The sequence below is a fragment of the Patella vulgata genome, chromosome 3 (assembly GCF_932274485.2).
Source record: "Patella vulgata chromosome 3, xgPatVulg1.2, whole genome shotgun sequence".
In the NCBI taxonomy this organism is placed as follows: domain Eukaryota; kingdom Metazoa; phylum Mollusca; class Gastropoda; family Patellidae; genus Patella; species Patella vulgata.
The window spans coordinates 7,569,873-7,583,300 of record NC_065881.2 but is presented as its reverse complement, the minus strand read 5'-3'; the positions used below and the strand labels follow the sequence as shown (position 1 = coordinate 7,583,300).

At 36.1% G+C, this 13,428-nt stretch overlaps 1 long non-coding RNA gene across 6 annotated transcripts; it reads left to right on the top strand.

Annotated features, from left to right (window-relative positions):
- Positions 1-2,963: 2,963 nt before the first annotated feature.
- LOC126815969 (uncharacterized) lies at positions 2,964-9,972 on the top strand. Of its 6 annotated transcripts, none has more exons than XR_007678137.2 (6): positions 2,964-3,429; positions 3,689-4,230; positions 5,330-5,452; positions 5,706-5,797; positions 7,507-7,594; positions 8,378-9,972. It is a non-coding gene; the product is annotated as an uncharacterized LOC126815969 (long non-coding RNA). The 6 variants fall into 6 exon arrangements; XR_007678140.2 differs by having other exon boundaries at positions 2,981-3,429; positions 4,121-4,230; positions 8,378-9,964; XR_007678139.2 differs by lacking the exon at positions 2,964-3,429 and having other exon boundaries at positions 3,522-3,902; positions 4,121-4,230; positions 8,378-9,964.
- Positions 9,973-13,428: the final 3,456 nt, after the last annotated feature.

Sequence of the window (13,428 nt, the reverse complement as noted above, 5' to 3'; positions counted from 1 at the left end):
ACCTCTTAACTACACTATTCTACGCTGAAATAATTATTTAGTTAACGGAATATTTTTTAGTTAATATAGATTAATTAATTAATTCGTTAAAACTAAATAGTTCTATCAGTGTGGATACGGGCACTTATAGGCTAAGTGGGTCGCCTAACATTTTTTCAAGGATATTCAAGGATAAATATACGTCAAATTCAAGGATTTACAAGGACATTTTTTAGCCTAAAGTTACAATTTTTCATCTTAAAAATAACCAAAACATTACCAACTATTGTTATTATCTCATATTTAAAAGGAATTGAAGACATTTGAAACAAACTTAAGGATCTCAACTGAAATTCAAGGATATTTTCCTATTTCCACGAAATTCAAGGATATTCAAGACCTTGAAAATGAAATTTTAAATTTAAGGATATTCAAGGATTTTCAAGGACCGCGGGAACCCTGTCCATCCCTGCATTGGCCGAGAATATTCATCGGGATTATCCAACGTGGTTTCCCCTTGTCAGTGATGCAGGACGGAGGGCCTGCCAAGGACAGCTGTCTAGTCCTTCGGATTGTACGAAAAACCGGGGTCCCGTGAATACATTGGCGTGCACGTAAAAGATCCCTTGACAGTTGGAATTCGATATACGAATAGGCCATAGTACCGCTTCCCGGGAAAAATGTCCCTCATAGCACACTGTGTGGCGTATGTCCGTCTTCATTATCCCAGTCGGAGCATAACAGTAGGACGTTAAACCCCATTTCATTTCATTTAGAGCACTTAAGAGAGAGAGAGAGAGAGATGTGGTTTAACGACCACTCGACACAAACTAGGTCATTTCGGGACTAACATGGTTTAATTTTATTTCAATATTTCGCTTGCGCGTAGGGGTCTTTAGCACTGGGAGGAAACCGGAGGACCCGGAGAAAACCCACGACGTTGGACAGGCGACCCTACTCCTTGTCACGTACAACCGGGGATTCGAAACCACGCCAGTTGACTCAATGACGGGCCGTATGATACAGCACGCACGTGCTAACCATTCGGCCATTCACCCCCCCCCCCCCCCGAGCACTTAAGGGGTGCCGTAGAAATCCAATGAGTTGTTTCATTCTGTTTGGAATAGAACTAAAAATTATAATATATTATTTATGGCATTAATCGTATAATATAATACCCTTGCCAGGGGGTAAGAACGGACGGCCTGGCAAGAAGTGTCTAATACTTCGGATAAGACGAAACAGATATCCACGTAAAAGACAAGAATAAAGCTGGTGATAAATTCAAAACCGTCGTAAATTTCTAGGAATGCCGATTGTTTTTCAATTTTATTGGTGGTTAAATTAAAAAATCTATAAAAGCACGGAAGTTGAAGAAATAAGATCTCCTCTAGAGGTGGTGGTCAAAGATACTTGTTGATCTTCAATGTTATGGGTTTGTGTGTTGAGTTTTTTTCTGAAGACGGTGTGTTCACGATGTGCGAAATCGGTATTTACTGGCTAGTGTACGTACGCTTGTTTGGTTGATGTGGGTGTGTGCTGTATGTGGTTATTGGTGCTGTACTTCTGGTCTGTGTTTCCTTTCGCCTCAACATAGTTTTAAAAGATGGTCGGAACTCTCTATCCAGAAGCCAGGAACATGGAATAAAGAAACTGATACTGTGATCAGCCATCACGAATACATCCCACATCCATATATACTTTGTACAAACGAAGTAATCATCACACGTGATTGTCACTACACTCGATATGCCGTACGGTATTGTGGTGACCACGGCTATAAACGCTGCAACTACAATATGAGTAGGAAAAGTTGAAGATCTTTGGGAAGTAAGGCCATCTTGAACCACGACCCGGGGTTGGCGACTGACTGCGTGACTGATGATCAGTATAATTCCCGCAACACACAGAAGGGAATTTGGTAAGATATTTATGAGAACATTCAATCCAAGGAATACGTCATAATTGATCAAAACATAACATGATGACGTAGATTGTGTTGTTATGACTGGAACGATGACGATTACAGATAACACACAGATTAAGATCGTGCCGACGATTCCCGAATTTCTTTCCCTGGATTCATTCGGACATCGTTGTTTTATCAGGTGGTTTACAAATAATAAGAACAAACAATACATGGTTATCGCTTGACAAACTGTTGATGTTACCGATGCAACAAATAATATTGGGCAACTGATATCAAACGAGTTGGTAATAAAATAAGCACGGGCATACACTGGTTGTACGAAGATGCTATGTATTAGTTGAACAAAGGATATGACTACAATTATTATATACATTCCCTTTGTTCTGAGTTTCCCACTGAACACAAAAGTGACAATCGCTGCACAGTTGCAAATCGTTCCTAACATCGTAAACAGGATCATACAAACGCCACTGAAAACAGGATGTCGAGAGTCAATAAATATTGCCATAGTTCTCTCTGAAAGACACAATATAAATTATGTGTTAAAGATGGGTTCCCAGAAAAGTATTTATCGGGTGGTTATTTCCAATAAAAGTATGGCAATTTTGGTATATATGGAAAGTAGCGATATCCAATCTTACTAGAAAAATACTGGATTCCCCGAAAAACACTCATGGAGCGTATACAGGACAAAAATGTAAGGGTTCCCCTAATCAACAGCCCGACGATTAAGAATTTCTGCACGCGAGATGTCAAAGGTCACACGCGAACATTGAGCGCTTGATGTACAAGTTGATAAACTGTATCAACACAATATAAATTATGTGTTAAAGATGGGTTCCCAGAAAAGTATTTATCGGGTGGTTATTTCCAATAAAAGTATGGCAATTTTGGTACACTGAAAAAAAACTTGTGTTGGATCTCAACACAAGTACTTGTGTGAAAATTATTCTACACAAGTTATGTGTTGTTTTGCATTGCATTAACACAAACTTGTGTTCTTTTTAATGCATTAACACAAATCTTGTGTTTTTTTCCATATAATTAACACAAGTAATGTGTACCGTCAACAAATATTTTTTTTTTTAAATTTGAACTCCATACAAAGTCTTAATCCGGGGGTCCACAAGTAAGAGAAAGGTATTTTTTACTCAGACAATATAGCCAGACAGACTTGAATGCTAATTGGTGTTAAGATGTCTGTAGTTAAAATAAAGTTGGGCCCAATAAACTGGTAGATCAAAGGCCTGTTGAGCGCTCATGCCCGGTGTGATTTTAACAATTGACTCCAAATGCGTTGACAAGAAAATAAGTAAAACTGTTATTGAATGTGATTGGTTGATAAAATCAACGTACTATAGGCTACATTTTGTCTGCGATATCATCTCGGTGGAAGCGGACATTAAATGAAGTGATTTCACACAATTAATTTAACATTTAACAACGTGCTGAAATGATTTTGGAGCAGTGATATGTTTGACAAATGTAAGCTAATGGTCACATAGAATACAAGACCGCAGGTTTGTGAATATTTATATAAAAAAAATAATACCATGTATGTAATTTAGCATCGATATTGTTTCTCTGTATAATATTAGTATTTCGTTTCCTTAAAAAAACCTCCAACAATTTAAACCGGAAGTTCATGTTTATAATATGGCGCGGTCAGGAAAAAAATTTCGGCATGTTATTATCAAATCTGTTCAATTTTTCTGAAATCATGCTTAATTAACATTAGTTGTTCGGCGCTACGATGTTGTTCAAATACTTACATTACAGAATCACATTATGATTAAAGCAGAAACGGTTCGACTTGAACCAGCAGGTAAGAATCTGTTTTGAAATTATATCTTGGGAGGTTGGATTGGCGTTGGAGACCCGATTGGCGGCCATTTTGATTCTTGTTTCATGATTTTTTTTATATTATAACGATTTTGCCAAGAGTAGACATAAACGCGGGCACAGACTAGAAAAAATCTTTTTACACTTTTGTGTTAGTTGAATTGTAATCTAATTTATGTTTAAAAAAACAACCTTAAATCAAATAAGCAGATATTTTCCCCAAACCCTCCGTTCAACCTCCGACTCTGTCACTCTGTGGAATATTATTAGGCCCCTATTTTCCTGATTCAGTCACAGTTAATAAATAATAAATAATGGAACTAGAATCAGTCTGTGGAAGTTTCTCTATAGTTTCATTATTTTTTCCAGTCAGTGATGATATGACTCATTCCACCTTACAGTTACAGCAATTACCGTATTGAGAATTTACCGTTCAAGGACTCCATTTTGGCATTGAATTGGAATTTGAAGAAAAACTGGTAACAATTTCATTTAATTTTTATATTTTCTATTTTTTTTTTTTTACCAATGTCCTACAATGATTAGTGTATGTGAACATACAATCCCAAGTAAAGTATTTATATGACACTTACATGCAACAGAGAGAGAAAAATGACATAAACAAGGCCTTACGTGTACTTGTATTTGAAGAATCAAGTAGTCCAAGCTATGCCTATATGCATACCGGTAATCAACTACGACGACGATTAGCTTTCTTCCGTTTCCACCATTTCCCTGCACACTGTTCCATTCTACTTAGCCTACAGACGCTAGGTTGTTTCGGGAAAAAGGACAGGTAAGGTTAAATTTGATATGAATAATTCGTTTGCTGGTATGGGTATTTAGCAAACGGAGGAAACCGAATGGCCCAGAGAAAAACTCAAGAGATTGGACAGGCGACTCTACTCCTTGAAATCGAAACCATGCCACTTAACACAATGACAGACCCTGTGATTTCATGTGAATGCATTAACTACTAGACCATTCCCCCCAGCCCCACCCCATATTGAATAAAAGTATGGCTTATTTCAAATATGATATTTACATATAAAGAAAGTAGAGAGACTTCAATCTTACTAGAAAAATACTAGATTACCTGAAATGAAATGGGGTTTAAAGACAACGTCCTACTGTTCAGCTCCGACTGGTCTAATGCAGTGTGCTAAGAGAAAATGTTTGTCCGGGCAGCGACACTATGGCCTACTCTCATAGTGAATTCAAACTGCCAAGAGAACTTTTATGTGTACGCCAATGTGTACATTGGATCTCAGGGGAAACCACTCTGAAAAATCAAGATGAGCTTTCTCGGTCAACCCCAAGAGGTAACCTGTGGCCTCCATGCTAGTATTCCAGCACCTAACTCACTCAGTCACCATGGTCGTCTTCTAATTACTGCGACATTGAAACCATGTGACAAACAAGGATTATAAAAATAGATTTTTACGGCTTAGGTAGTTCCTTGGGATTAAAATTTTTGATACATATAGATACATTAGTTTCAATTTCAAATCACACAGTTTGTATATATGGTATGGTAGCTTTAATGGTAAATTACATATAATGTATTTATTTTTTCAGTTTCAATATTGGATGTATATGCAAATCACCCAGGAAAAGATCATGTAACAAAAGAAATTATAAAAGTAAAAAAATGGAAGAAGAAATGGCTGGAAAAAATGATGATAGAGCAGCTTTTTCTTGGTGGGTAACTATTTAATTCTTATAGAAAAGATTGCTGTTTGAAATCTAAAATTCAGTTTAGTATAGTAAAACTGTACACGTACATGTATGAGCACAGACAGAATCTTAGTTAGGTAAGACTGTCTCATCTGTGGCAAAGCAAACCAACACATGAAACAAAACAAATGTAGTTAAATTAACATTTTTTGACTTAATCAAAACTGTCTAGTCAATTTAAGCCAACTAATGTAATACATTGCATATTTTTTTTCAGTTAGCCACCTCGGAAGATCAAGACAGCTGGAAAGGGCTATTGATATTGTGGAAGTGTTTTCTTACAGAGGTTGCTTATCAGACAAAGGCTATGTAAGTACCATGCATATTTGCTTTTTGAATCAGGAACTGGTTCTATACACTTGGATGGGGGGGGGGGTGGATGGCCGAATGGTTAGCATGTGCGTGCTGTATCATACGGCCTGTCATCCTCGGTTGTACGTGACAAGGAGTAGGGTTGCCTGTTCAACCTCGTGGGTTTTCTCCAGGTCCTACGGTTTCCTCCCACTGCGAAAGACCTATATGACTTCAAAACTATAAGATGGATGCAATGTTACACCCTTTCATAATCATTATTATAAAGCGTTCAAATGCATGAATTTGTAAAATATAATTAATATCATATTGTAATACTGTTTGCAATACTGTATTCACCACTGCCTTAGTGGAGATAATTGGTAAATTAAATGATTATTTTTTCATTTTGTCTTTTTTTCAAGACTTTTGTTCTGGCTTCTGACCCATTGAGGCATAATAATCTACCTGGGTCTGTAACTTGAAAAGACACAATAAGTATTATGCAAAGTTGAAACAAAATAGAGACTCAACGTGTGGAAAAATAAGTTATTTATTTAAAAATTGGGAACCGTAGAAAGTATATTTATTGCCAACTCAACCACATACTATCATCCAGGGTTTATGGACCTACTTATAGTCCAACCTTCGACGATGGGTTGTATGTTCAATCTAGTTGGAGGTGTACGATTGAACATACAATAATTCAATAACTCACTTCTCTTAGTATAATCTTATATTCTGTAACAATATCTAACAAAGATAATATATACATATAATACTGACCCACAGGATAGGTAACTTAATAAGGAACAGCATCTAAGAAATAACTTATCAGAGACCTGCCCTTCAGTATGTCCTCTGTCTGCCTGTGGTTAACTGCCCTTTTCTTTAATATACAATTTTTAGGACTTTTATACCTTAGCTTTGTTTTTAGTTACAATATAATCCTTAATACCTTACTGGAATAACTTTACAATAGATAATAATTTATGAAACAATGTCTCTCTAATATAATTACAGAGTTTATTTTAATTAGGATTCTGGCTAATCTATAATGGCTCTGGCCTCAAATTAACTATGCTCTAATTCTACCTGGTCATAATACTTGAATATTAAGCCATCAAATTTATAATTTTGAAAATGAAATGAAATGGGGTTTAACATCCTACTGTTTTGCTCATAAACTGGGCTAATGAAGACGGGCATACACCATACAGTGTGCTATGAGGGAAATTTTGCCCGGGCAGTGGCGCTACAGCCTACTCTTATATCGAATTCCAACTGCCAAGGGATCTTTTACATGCACGCCAATGTGTACACAGGACCTCGTTTTTTTATCCCATCCAAACGACTAGACAGCTGTCCTTGTCAGGTCCTCCGTCCTGTATCACTGACAAGGGGAAGACACGTCGGAAAATCTGGATGAACTTTCTCAGCCAATTCAGGGATCGAACACCCGACCTCCAGGCTAGTGAGCCAGCGTCGTACCCTCTTAGCCATGTGATCTCCTTATAATTTTGAAAAAGAATATAGTGATTGTAAAAGCTAATAAGTTATCAGTTGCATTTTATTTTTGTTTTTAATGTTAAATATCCCTCTCAAACACAATTATATTTTAATTCTCTCCAGAAATTTGTGTAAAATATAGACTGTAAATTAAAACTTTCATCTTTTAACTGTTGAGTCAATTTAAGTCATCTCATATATAGTATGTTTTTTTCCAGTTAACTACATCAGAAAGATAAAAACAGTTGGAAATGGCTATTCATATTGTGGAAACTTTTCTCACAGAGCTTGATAATCAGGCAAAATGTAAGTAACATACATATTTGTATTTTTAATCAGGAAGTAGTTTTATACACTTGCTTGGTAATCTAGTTATTCTTCTTGGGGCAATGCCTAGGACTCAGCTATTTCAAGTACTTGGCATGCTTGATTTTTGCCAATCACATCCATTACTGTAAATAGCAGTAAAATAATGATGGACAATATTTTACTTTTCAAATAGATTTCAATAGATTTTAAAGGGTAATATCCAATTTGTTGTCAATGGAAATAAAATAAGAATGGGTCCAAAAATAATTAGACATTGCCAAGTAAATAGGTGCTGCCAATGATGTAGTAGGGAATCTGGATTTGCAGACAATACATGTATGAACCGGGTGAATAGTTGACCTATTATGAGACTTCAGTCCCAAATCTCAAGACTTTTTTCTGACTTGGCCTGACAAAGACAGCTGTCTAGTCCTTCCGATGAGATGAATATTGGAATGCACGTAAAAGATCCCCTGGCAGTTGGAATTCGATATAAGAATAGATGATAGTGCCGCTGCCCGGGCACACTGTGTGGCATATGCCCGTCATTATTAGCCCAGTATAGGAGCAGAACAGTAGGACATTAAACCCCATTTCATTTCATTTTTCTGACTTTTAACCCATTTGATTTGAGCATAATAATCTGCCTGGGTCTTTAAGTGGACAAGACACAATAAGCGTTACGCAAAGTTGAAACCAAATAGAGACTCAGTCTCGATGTGGCAAAATAAATTGTTTATTTAAACATTGTATTCTTATTGCCTACTTTTTATTTTTTAGGCTGGAACACCCTTGAAAGAGTATTTGGTGTATGATAACAACAAGAGAACCCAAGCATCAATTTATTTTATACTTCTGGGAAAGAATGCATTTGACCCAATTTTTAAATATTTATTTTTTGTTATTAATGTTAAATTTTCTTCCAAAACACAATTAGATTTTAATTCTCTTCAAATATGTATGTATAATATAGCAAGTAAACTGACATATAAATCACTTAGAATTTGGTCGGAAATCATAAAGTATTTAATAGGCATTACTAGAAACCAAATGTAGATCAAATACACCCAGAATTACAAAAAACCTTGACCTACATTAAGGTGACTTTCCCTTGCTTATGAAATGAAATACGTTTTAATTTCCTGCTTTTCTGTGTTCTTAGAGTGATTCTACCCTACCCTTATATCAAATATTTCAACTGTCAAGGGTTCTTTAAAGGGTACCCAGGGGGGCCGAATGGTTAACACGCACACATTTGATCAGAAGGTCTGTCATTGATTCAAATAATTCAATTTTCAAGGGTTCTTCAAAGTGTACGCAGTTGGGTTGGTTTCAATTCTGGGGGGTGGGGGTGGATGGCCGAATGGTTAGCACGTGCATGCTGTATCATACGGCCTCCTGTCATTGAGTCAACTGGCATGGTTTCGAATCCCTGGTTGTAGACAAGGAGTGGGGTCGCCTGTCCAATCTTGTGGGTTTTCTCCGGGACCTCCGGTTTCCTCCCACTGCTAAAGACCCCTACGCGCTAGCGAATTATTGAAATAAAATTAAACCATATGTTAGTCCCAAAATGATCTAATTTGTGTCGAGTAGACGTTAAACCCCATTTCTCTCTGTCTCTCTCTCTTTTGATTCTGGGCTTGTACCCAATTATCCCTTGCCATATCCAACACTGAAAAGTGGGAACTATGCCGGAAAATCCAGTTGAAATTTCGCGGCCAATGCCTTATGCTCACTGAACCACTGTGGCTTATGACTTGTGATTGTATATAAATCTTTTGTACATATGATATTTTTTTATTTCAATCCTGTAATCTTGATGCTTTGCTTCTTTTATTTATAAAATATTCATTTTGTTTGGGGTTTTTTTAATGAGGAAAAGGCTCTACATCATTTTATTACTCCTGCAAAATAGAGCAATTTTCTTTTGTTAGTTTTCTGTGTATGCTAGTTATTTCTAGATGCCTCACAAATCACTTGTAGTGTGATTTTGTAGCATTTTTCAGTTTTTGAAATTGTTTCAATTTAGTGCATAATTAATCTTATTAGTGCTTAGTTTGGATGTTATTAAATTTAGATATATTTGAATTATATATTTTGGGGTATGGGGTAGGGATACTGTGTACATATCTTTATATTCTCAGTTCTTGTTTTGGGGTAAAGAACAATTTAAATAGCTATTTTATATTTTGTGATGGGTAAAGTGTGTGGGGCAAAAAACAATTTAAATAGCTATTTTATATTTTGTGATGGGTAAAGTGGGGGGGGGGGGTCATTATATATAACACAATATAATTTGTATTAGAATTGAAGTCTCTGTTTTTCTGTTAACATTTCAAATATCTATTTAGTTTTGATGTATTAATTTACTTTTTCCTATGATTTTATGAATAAATAATAATCTTACAAAATTTTTTTTTGTTTCCTTCTTTTATCAAATTTTACAGGTCTAACAGAGCAAAGAGAGGGGTCCTGCATAGAAAGGTTGCTATGCTGGATATAAATTGGGGAAAATACAACACAAGTTTTTGATGATGGTTATACACAAGTTTGTATGAAACCACACAAGTTTCAGAAATTTCAACACAAGTTTCAGAAATTTTAACACAAGTTTCAGAAATTTCAACACAAGTTTCAGAAATTTCAACACAAGTTTCAACACAAGTATTGTGTAGATTTCACACAAGTTTCAACACAAGTTTTGTGTTGTTTGATACATTTTAACACAAGTTTTGTGTTGTTTCAACATTTAACACAAGTTTTGTGTTGTTTTAACACAAGTTTGTGTTGTTAAATAGAGACACCTAACTTGTGTTGAATTTAACACAAGTTTGTGTTCTTTCAACACAAGTGTTTTTTCAGTGTATATATGGAAAGTAGCGATATCCAATCTTACTAGAAAAATACTGGATTCCCCGAAAAACACTCATGGAGCGTATACAGGACAAAAATGTAAGGGTTCCCCTAATCAACAGCCCGACGATTAAGAATTTCTGCACGCGAGATGTCCAAGGTCACACGCGAACATTGAGCGCTTGATGTACAAGTTGATAAACTGTATGAAGAGTTAGACGTACAACACTTTCTGAGAAAAAATTGACGGAAAAGACGCGGGTAGTGGATAATCAGAGAATTTAATTAGGATTCGATATTTGTAATAAATAGTAAGCGATTAAAGACAACATCGTCTTATGTATACAATGAATTCTCCTCTGATTTCCAAGACGTGACGTAAACATGACCTGGTTTGATCGAATTTTAATAGCAGGGCATTCCTTCGCAATTACAATGTTGGAGAAGGATTTCAAGCATAATTATGACAAATTAATTAGTTTGAATATGTTTTTAGTCCATATATACTATTAAATCACCCAATTTGTACGCGGGAACCCATCTTTAAATGAGCTAAGTCTCTAACACAATATCAGCCAAAGTCTTACACGTTGAAAACGCGAAATATTTGTCAATTCAAATCAACATTGATGTTGTGATCTTACCGGGAAACGGTACGCTTTTGATATCCAATATTTAAGAAAAAATAAACATTTTACCATTGGTACACGAATCGTGTACCATAGTGCGTTTCAGCGCTATTTGTAACAAGTGACCAGAAAGAACGAGGCTAGACATATTCCACAATTTATGTCAAATGGTCACGCCATATCTTATCTGGAGAGCATGCGCAATAGAGTGGAATAACCAGACGCTAGAAATTACTATTCGGTTGAGACTCATCCCGTATTTCGTTGGACATAACTGATTTGAAATCAGAATCGAAACGGAAACAATTAAATGTAAATCAGTTTATATACAATCAGATTACATTATTATATGCGTTGCGACCCATTTGGGTCAATTTCTAGGTCCAAAATATTAGCGATTTAGCTCCTTTAAATGGGCCAATTCTTTAAACATACATTATGCAAGAGCTAAATCTGCCTATTGCAGACCTTTATTCTTTAGGCCCGAAATGTCATATATACTATTAATCAGACATTTATTAACATGACAAGACCATAATCAACTTTCGGTTCCATCGGATATCTCCGATATTAAAAAGATTAGATTGATTTTAATCTTTAAATGGAGGAGCGAGACTTAGCTTCGAACAACCAGTACGGTGGTTGCAATTAATGCACACATCTTGTCAAACCTTCAATGGCAAATATCTTCGCTCGCAATAGAGTAATTTGAATGAAATTTTCAAATTATTCATTTTACAGTATCTATTTTGAAACTATTATAGCAAGAATTGCTTGCTCTTTATCCAAATCTTACATCTTTAATCATTGGCATCTAGAAATTGACATAAATGGGTCGCAGCGTATAATAATGTAATATGAATGTATATAAATTGATTTACAATTAATCGTTTCTGTTTTTACTCTAATTTCAAATCAGTTATGTTCGACGAAAAACGCGAAGAGTTCCAATTGAGCAGCATTCTTTGGCGTCTGGTTATTCCAGTCTACACCGATTGTATTCTCCCCCGCGATATGCTTAGCCTTGTTCACCGAGTCGCGTCATTACAAATAGCTCAAATGCATTCTGGCACGCGATTCGTGTGCCAATTTTAAAATGTTCACTGTGTCTTAAATATTGGATATCAGAAGGCCATCTTTTCACGGTAAGATAACATCATCAATGTTGATTTAAATTGACCAATAAGTCGCGTTTACAATGTCGAAGACCGTGGATGATATTGAGCTAATGACTCGGCTGCTTTAATCAAAGCTCCATCAATTTCATAACCCCTGTCATCCAGTCCATACCCATATATGTCGACAAGCCGAGATCATGTGATGTCTGGGTAAGTCCAACTTAGCCCAGAGCCGTCTGATGAATAGGGGCTAAGAAATAGTAAATTGAGTATTCGAACAGAAAAGTGGGACTTTAAACCCCATTTCGTGTCATTTCTTTTGTCTTTATGTTAAAATATAAAACATGTGATTATAGTGAGATTGGTATATTACTTACATTTATTGACCACGTTAAATATCACCACTGAATATTACCAACATTTATTGACCACGTTAAATATCACCACTGAATATTACCAACATTTATTGACCACGTTGACTATCACCACTGAATATTACGCACATTTATTGAACACGTTAAATATCACCAGTGATTACGTACATTTGTTGACTATCAGTACTGTATATTACTTACACTGAATACGTTTTTGAATAGTTATTATAGCACACCTATAACACCCGGGAACTTTTTTAATAAGCCTGTTTTCTCAACCAATCTAGTTAAATAATAGCATCAGCCGAGATCCACCCATTTAAAGGAAATGAAATGAAGTAAAATGGGGTTTAACGTCCTACAGTTCTGCTCCAACTGGGCTAATGAAGACGGGCATACGCCATACAGTGTGCAATGAGGGGAAATTTTTCCCGGGCAGCGGCACTATGGCCTCCTCTTATTGTCGAATTCCAACTGCCAGGGGATCTTTACACGGGACCTCGGTTTTTTGTCCCATCCGAATGACGAGACAGCTTTCCTTGTCTGGCTCTCCCATTTAAAGGAGCTAAACCTCTAACTCAATTATTTCCATAATATTCGAAATTAAAAACACGAATTAGAATTCAATGTTTGTATATTTCAATTAGCACTGATCTTGCCGTAAAAATTAGGGATCCCTACATGAGTGGTGTATTCTATGCTTTCGGGCGCCATTCATAATGAACAAAGAAAAACGACGGGGGAGTAATTAGTAATGGGTAATTCGAAAACGACAAAATAATAATATAAATATGGACAGAGCGAGAGAGAGAGAGAGAGAGAGGGGGGGTAACGTCCACTCGACACAAACTAGGTCA